Source organism: Pinus tabuliformis, chromosome 1_1 (assembly GCF_031772625.1).
Source record: "Pinus tabuliformis cultivar Carrire ecotype Pingquan chromosome 1_1, CPIR1, whole genome shotgun sequence".
NCBI classification, from domain to species: Eukaryota; Viridiplantae; Streptophyta; class Pinopsida; order Pinales; family Pinaceae; genus Pinus; species Pinus tabuliformis.
In genome coordinates this window covers 891,082,803-891,091,827 of record NC_142297.1, presented here as the reverse complement: position 1 = coordinate 891,091,827, position 9,025 = coordinate 891,082,803, and positions in this window count along the sequence as shown.

Sequence of the window (9,025 nt, the reverse complement as noted above, 5' to 3'; positions counted from 1 at the left end):
ATCGGAACAGCGGAAACAATGATTAATGAAATCGCCGAAATCATCCAGACCCGAAATCATTATAGGAAAAGTCGTTAAGGGGCGTCGGGTTCGTAAGGGTTTAGGACTGTACACTCTAATAACCGGGGCCGAAATATTATGGATAGCAGCCTAAAGGAGTGTCGGGTCCGGAAACCCTTTACATTACTAACCCGCCGATACGAATCCGCCGATATGACGGACTCGAAATCAGCATAGGAAGGAGTATAAGGGTTGTCAAGTCCGCATCGCGTCGAAGGTTGGAGTCTATAGTTTATTGTGAGCACCGATAACCGGACCCACTGATATTTATAAAGGCATGATTATAATCTTTGAAATCCGAGCGTTTGAATTAGAGCGGGATTTATATGGTTTTCCCATGTATTCGTTTTATATATGGCCAGGGGGGTTTTGAGACTTAATACACATATTGTAATAAAAGGAATGGTTGAGGCCGCGGGACTTAAGGCATATATGGTAATGCTTGTGGGCTTTAAAGCTCATGGGTGGTGGTTTCCGATGCGTGTAAAAGCGCCGATAAAAAGGTGGCTCCGATTCTAAAGTAAATCCATGGTTATAAAAGGCTTAAAGCCTAGAATGCTTCTGATAGGGCTTTGTGGGTCTTAACCACAGGTCCAAGGTATTGAGATTTTTTTAAGAAAAGGGATTTTGACTTATAACCAAGATCTCTTTTCATCAAGAATTCTACAAGGCTCCCCCTCCTACAAGGTCAATAACAGCTGGAGAATGGAAAAAAGGCTACAATATATTGAATGTTGGTTTTCCTCCCACAGAGCGGTCTCCTTGAAACACATTCGCAGAGAAGGAAACAAAGTCGCGGACTTATTAGCTAATATGGGAGTTGACTGTGGGATGCCTCTACATGTTGGATCAATTACTAACTTAGCATCTAAATCTCAACTCTTGGATTTTAACAATCTAGTGCAGAAGGAAATGCCTCAGACAGAAGAAACTCCCCCAGATGCAGGTGGCACTATGGCTTTAAATGTTCATCATGCAGAACAATAAATCCTGCTACTGCCAGCTGCAAAGCAACGTGGCTTCCCAAGACTTTACCTTGCGCAAGAGGGATGGAGTTATTAAGGTTGGATTTGGTAGGATATATGCATTTATGGAGTGCGTTGTTCAACGCAACATTCTAGCTGTTATAATCATGTCAATCCTATATGTTTTCCTCACACCTTGCGCTCAGTCTTACGGCGACGGGACCTAGTTAGCTGTGGTCTATGGTGACGGGCTGATTCTTGCACATAGAGGCAAGCTCCAAGCCAACTCTCTGTATCTCTAGAAGAGGTTCAGCACAACTTTCAGGGGTAAGCTCTCCACTGTTATTGACCTCAGCATTGGCAGTATTGTATCTCCATCTTGTGCTTTCTCTGTGCATTCAATTCAGTATCCGTGTCATTTCTACCATTCCTCTATTGTTGTCTCTGGTCTCTCTAGTCTCTCTGCGCCCTACCCTCCATCTTTCATAATGGTTCGATAGGGTAAAAGGCGTCGCTCCAGGGGGCGTTGTGACAGTGGCTTACATTCAACCGCCGGTCACTCTGTGGAACCTGAGCAGTCACCTATAAATCTTCCACCCTCTCATGAGGCTATGCCACCTTTGAGCTCTGGGTGCAAGACAATTCCTAATAGCGCTTTCCAAAGCATGCATTTTAAATTTCAAAGCAATTTGAATAGGCCTCTGGTTACTGCTCACATTACTATAATCCTTTCGAAAGAAGAAAATCAAATTTCCCCTCTGGCTTGCATCACTCCTAATCCTTCCCAAAGCAGTGAGCATTCCATGGATAAAGATAGCCCGAAGAATTGGAAGAGTGATAAGTCTAGTCAGGAGGAAATTCCTAAAAGTATTCTGCCCCTTGAAGACATAAGCTCGGTTGATGAGGAAGGGACTCTTGGAGCCACAAGTCACTCCATGGTGATCCCTGTCATCGAGATGGATGGCAATGAGAGTTTGAGGATCGGCAGTTCGTGTCTGGTTGACGAGAAGGCTACTGGTAAGATTAAGGAAGTTTAGCGCCACCTGGGACCACTTCTTTCCTTTTTGTTTTTTGCTACTGCCCAAATGACCACCTACAGGCATCTTTGCTCACAACCAAGGTTCAACATTTATGGCCTGTTGTTTTAGCATCCCTTCGGAGAAATGGTGGTTCACTTAGTGGCTAGTTTGTAATGAATTTAAGCTTCTGTTGCCAATGTCTCTATATCCGCTATACAAGTCATCCTCTGGTTTTTATATCTGGTTTCTAGCTACTTTTAACTGGTCCCCCCATCTTCTTTTTGTAAGGAGATAGTTCTGCTGTGTTGAGTGCCCTCGAGCTCTGATCTCTGAGGCCTCAACTCCATGTAAAAATAGTCTTCTTTTCAGTTAATAGAATTTAGTATTTGCAGAGAAAAAAAAAGTATAGTGAGTTGTAAGTTCATATGGGCACTTATATTTTTCATGTTATTGTAGTTATCGTGACATTGGGCCTCCTCCATTTCTATATAATGGAGGTATTTTATGTACTTTTACACAACATTGTGAGTAATAGAATAATCTTACATGTTATTTCTATATAATGGAGGTTTTTTATGTACTTTTACACAACATTGTGAGTAATAGAATACTCTTACATGTTATCAAAACAGACAATTCTTGTGTTGTTGGATTCTTTTATGAAATTTTTTGGAGTTTCTTTTTTCTCTATGATATGAGTTATGTTCTAGTGAGATCTGGATATGAAGAGTGGTTTGGTCACTCAGATTCTTGGAAATCATATCTTCACGTGGGAGCAGGTTGACCTTTTAATCAACAATCTTAATAGTGTTTTTCTTATCATGCCTCCTTGATAACCATGATCCGCAACTTGAATGCCTAGATATGTAAGGAAAGGATGGATTTGTTACATATATAAACCAAGGAATATAGTTTTTGCACTTCTCTCCAACCTCGTGACTATACCATTGTCCATTCACTGTTTGGGATGCAAAACAATCCACTTTGTGAACACCGATGAATGAATCACGCAGGCCCTTACGATTTTGGGTTCGAATTCCGACACGGGTAGCTGTGAATGGATTGGCCTGAAGATTGACATGAATGAGGTTAGCATTCTTTTCTTTATTTAGGGTTGAATTCCACTGTTACTATTTTTTCTATTGTGGCCACATATCTTCTATACTGTTAAGGAGCTACAACTCGGAATTTTTGGTGACCCTGAATGTGCTGGATTAGTTTGCTATCCTCTAGGAGCCTTAATAGCCGATCATTTTCCTCATTATTGTTTTTCATTTGTTGTGTTTTGGGTATTATTGAAAGCCTATGGAGTTTCTTACCGAGTAAGTTATTCTGGTAATATATCGTCTTCGGATGCCTTTTTTGTGGATGTGGCTTACAATTTTTCCTAGGAAAGTGTTGACTTCTGGGTGAATTCTTTTGTAAGAGTTTTCTTGTTTCGTGGTTTTAGGAGAGATATATCAAGGTCATTTTCTAGATGGCGACCAAGCTCAATAACTGGGGAACGTATTTGAATTGCAGGAAAGCTTCAGGCCTAGAGGAGATGAAAATTAGTCCTCTTTTAATCAAGGTCTTCCATTTGTTATGAGATGTGAGATTGTCTTCCTCACTCTTGTATAATGAAATGAATGGGTTTTACACCTATCTTTCGTGGCTTCGATCAAGGTTCCAATACCAGTGGCCTCAATGTGAGTGGCTCAGGGTCTTCTTTACTCTATAATGGAATAAATAATTTGGAGTTCTCTATAGCCGATGGATCATTTCAGTATCTTTTTCTAGGGCTTCATGATTTATTTGCCCTGATTATTTCTCTACTCCGTATGGTGTTCAATTGGTGCAATTTCAAGCGAGTGTTCTTTTGTTCTCCCCTCCAACTTATTGTGTTCATCTTTTGACTGGTCTTTCTTCAAGCGAGCCTGTTCGTGAGATGAAATGGGAGGTTCCTTGGGCCCGGCCTATTCGTTCTTGCTGGTTGTGTCTTTTTTCATCAAGTATTTTTAAGTTTTTTAAAAGTCTCAAGGATTTAAAAAAAATGTAAGGGTAAAATCCTATGAAAATATGTGTTTGATCTGCATTTTTGGGTGAAGCATAGTCTTGTACTTTTTCTTTGATTTTGTGATAGTGGAAACACATTTTCCAACTTGGTCCTTTCAAGATGGGTAAAAAGTTGCAAGAAATTTGTGAGAAGAAGGCAACAACTGAAATTAGCAAAGAGGTCATTCAATTATAGTTCGTGGTAACTCTATTGCAAGCAGAGAATGCAACTCTTAAAAATAGGTTGCAAACTTCAATCGTTGAAAAATTCAACAAGGTTGAACATTTGGAATTAACCATGGGAAAATATGTCCACATGTATGCAGATGAATTTCAAGAGAAGATTGACTTTGTTGATGACTTGTAGGAGGAAGTTGAGTCTTTTTCTAACTCAAGAATATAAATTTGAAGAATCAACTCGAAGAGCAAAATAACCAGCATGTTATGGAGATTAATTGTTTAAAAGAAAAAGTGTTGGAACAATATCAACTCTTGAGACAAAAATATGATGCATGGTCAGAAAAAATGATTGAGAAGGATGAGGTCATTCAAAAGCTGCAAGAGTCTAAGAACAAACTTGAATTGGAAGTTAATCATCTTTAGAAATTTGAGATGGAGATAGTTGATGTTAAGGTGCCAAGCTCTCCTTCTTCCACACTTGATGATGTTGAATTATAGAAGCCTGATGTTGACTCATCACATGCCTTTGTTAAAGCCAATTTTGAAAACCATACTACTGGTATTGGGTCTAGATTGCTGAGAAAATTGGGATATAACGGAGGAGGACTTGGGAAGAATGGTCAAGGAATTGTTGCTCCTATTAACCTTGTAGTGCACACATCAAGAGGAGGCCTTGGATACAATTTTTTTGTTGCCTCATCACCTACATCCAACTGTGAGGTGCTTGAAGAAAATGCTCCTGTTAACTGTGATAAATATATTGATGACATGGCTACTAGTGTCATTCGAGATAAAAATGTTGTGGCACCCAAATTTGAGTCTAGAAAAACAAAAAATGAGCTATTTTCACATCCTCACCAGAAGAAATTACCGAAGCATCAACATTCTTGGTCAATTACTAGTCCTACATTCAGATCGTTACAAAAGAGACGTGAGAGAATGAATTGTGGACTAGTGCCAACCATCAGGATCAATTGTGGATGGATCGATGGATGGTCATGGTGTCATTTGAACCAATGCTTAAAGACTTCATATCATCATGTTGCATCAGTTGTTCGTTGTTGATTTCCATTTTCCCTCAATTGTGTTTCAGGGAGGGAAATTTGTTGACAATGAAGGCTACTAATTCTCGCTCCTTCCACAATTTCTTTTTGGGGGGGCAGTTAGATGGTGACAGATATAGTTATCGTTGCTTTGTTGACAATTGTCATTTTTTGTATGATGGTGACGATGTTCAAATAACTTCAGGAGTGTTATTGTACAATGGTTGCGCTGAGTTTCCATTCTTATAGACCTCATTGTTTGTTTGTTGGTTGGTGGTGTTGCTTTTGTTTGAATTCCTTTTCATGGTTCTTTACTAACACCTAGTTTCGTTGACCTTTTTTGGGAGAAGTTGGAATTTTTTGCCACCTGTGTGCCTCTACAACAATCCTACTTCAGAGATCGACTGACCTCATTGAGGTTTCATAGCGTTCATCTTCAAAGTTTTGGTACTTCAACATTCCGTACTTTTTCATTGGAGCAGGGCTATGTTCTTGTCATTCAATGGATTGTTATGGGATCTACAATTTTAACTCCATGATAATTTGAGCACTGACATCTTTCTCTCTTTTGGGGGTGGAGTTTTCTCCTACAGATTTTTCTCTTTTTCTCTGCATATGAGAGTTTGTACATGGGTACCTAATCAGGCCTCATTGTCGGGAGCCATTCTTTGTTTTCTTTCTTCTTTAGTTACTCCCTATGTTTCACTTAAGGAGGGTGTTGGAGTTTTTCTTTTCCAACGCTTCATTTGCCTATGAGATAAGTATGGTAAGTTGCAAGCTCATATAAGAACTTGTATTTTCGTTGTTGTCATAGTTATAAAAATAACACTTGGCCTCCTCCATTTCTACTATATAATGGAGGTCTTTTATGTAATTTTATACAATATTGTAAGTAATAAACTACTCTTACATCCTCTATGTACTTTTATAAAACATTGAGTAATAAAATACTCTTACAACTACTCTCGTTGCTTCACCAGAAGATATGTTTTATGGCAGTAACTCAAAAATATTTTGGTTAAAAAATATTGAAAGTCTTAATCCTCCACCGAAAGAATGCATAAACCACTGACTCAAAATTTTTAATCAAAATTTTCAACTCTTGATTGATGATTGACGTATAACATTTTAACATTTCCTTGTTTGCAAAAGATATTAAGGTTTTATGAATTTATCCCATAATAAATCCTTTATAGACATCATAACACACCAAGAGTAAATAAACACGATTGCCATTATAAATAATATAAATTAGTCACTTTCTTCTATTTCTTTAGGTTAAACTTTTATCTTTTCTTTCTGGTTATTTATCGTTGAATAAAAAATTACTACTTTCCTGTATTAGTATTTCTTATTTATAATTTAAATATTAGTATTTTTTATTTTTTATTTTCAAACTATATGATAAATTATTTAAAAGTGAAAAATAAGTAATAAGTAAAATTGGAAAAAATAGATAATAAATAAAAATATAAAAAATTATAATTCCACCCAAGCTCAAAGAAATGAACTTAAAAAAAATTAAAGAAATGAAAATAAGTTGGTTATGAGAAACAAAGTTGGTATATTATTAAAATGCAAATATATTTCATAATTATGAGTATGAAAAGAGTAGTTACACAACCATTCTTTTGGAATATTTTGAAATAAAGTTATAGGTTTTTATGAGTTATATGGAATTATAATTATGTAAAGTAATCATTTTTTTGTAAAGATAATTATAGATAATTGTTTGAGTCCCGAGAATTTTAATGATAATTTGCGGCCACTCTATAGTAAATCTCATGAAGGAAATGATATATCCTCATGAAAGAAATGATATATCATTAGGGAGTAGGTGGAATACAAGAAAATCTCATTCCTTGTGTTGGTTATTAATTTTAAAAAGATAATTTTATTTATTTATTTACTATTAAGTTAAATCAATGTTGTTATAATATAAATTGAGTGATATTAGATTTGTATATAAGACTGATTATGTTTGTTAGCATTGTTATGTTTTTATACATTAATCAATTCTTAACATGATAATGAGGAAATTATGCTATTATAGCCATGAATGTTTAATTTGATTCAATTATAATTTAGGTGTGTTATATAAATATATCACACCAAGAAATATGGAAATTTTAAGATTTCAAGGAATGCTTCATTTTCAATATAATACATAAATTACTAGATACATTACACTACTCATGGAATAAAAAATTATTACAATAAGAATAACCTTATTTCTCTATTTACTATTAAAATTCTAACACCATTTCATATTTAAGAATTTTACATTCTTCAATATTCAATTAAAATTATGAATTTGAATCTTCTAAAACTTTCTTGAAAACAATAATGAGTAAAGATAATTACAAATAATTGTTTGAGTCCTAAGAATTTTAATGATAATTTGTGGCCACTCTATAGTAAAGCTCATGAAGGAAATGATATATCCCTAGGGACTGGTGGAATACAAGAAAATCTCATTCCTTGTGTTGGTTATTAATTTTAAGAAGATAATTTTATTTATTTATTTACTATTAGGTTAAATCAATGTTGTTATAATATAAATTGAGTGATATTAGATTTGTATACATAAGACTGATTATGTGTGTTAGCATAGGTGTGTTATCTAAATGTATCACACCAAGGGACATGAAAATTTTAAGATTTCGAGGAATGCTTCATTCTCGATATAATTCATAAAATACTAGATACATTACACTATTACAATACTTATGGAATAAAAAATTATTACAATAAGAATAATCTTATCTCTCTATTTATTATTAAAATTCTAACCCTAGTTCATATTTAGGAATTTTTCATTTTTCAATATTCAATTAAAATTATGAATTTCAATCCTCTAAAACTTTCTTGAAAACAAGAATGATTAATTTCAATTTTAATATGGTGGTGAATGAAACCTACAATTTTTCATAAAACTTTTTTATACAAATCTTATTAAATTAAATAAATTATTAGTCTTAAAAATTTCTAATAATTTTAAAAAACAGTTTGCAAAGTAAACTTATAAAACTCTAAATTTTAACTTTTTTACTCTATTAATTAAGAAACACTTTTAGGTTTGATAAATCACTAAATGAAGGTTTGATAAATCACTAAATCACTGACATTTAGGTTTTGTAATTTATAACAAAAAAGATTATAAAACTTAACAAAAAAAATATTTATTATTTTTTAATAAATTTATAAATAAATTTAACATTTTTACTATGTATTATGAAAATAATATTTTCAAATTTAATAATTCAGTTTATAATTTTTATAGATCTTGATTTCTAATTAAACCACTGAAATGAAGTCTTATACTTTAAAATGAAAAAACAACACAACTTTAAAAAATAACACCACAAATGTTTTTCAACAAATTCATAACTTTCACATATGTTTTTCAACAAATTCATAACTTTCACATATGTTTTTCAACAAATTCATAACTTTTAAGAAATTAAATATAGTTACATAATTTTAACCATTAGTTAGTGTTAACAAAGACTTCACATACTGCCCTGCACTGACCAACTGAGTTTACAACATATAACATTGACTGATTTATTTTATAGTGTATCAAAATATATCTTAGATCAATGAAAAAGAAACATAACCAATATTGCAATAGCACTGCATATTTTTTCAAATGAAGATCACTGCATACATTACCCATACAAATTTAATCAGATGGCATAGATTAGATCCACGAAATAATGGC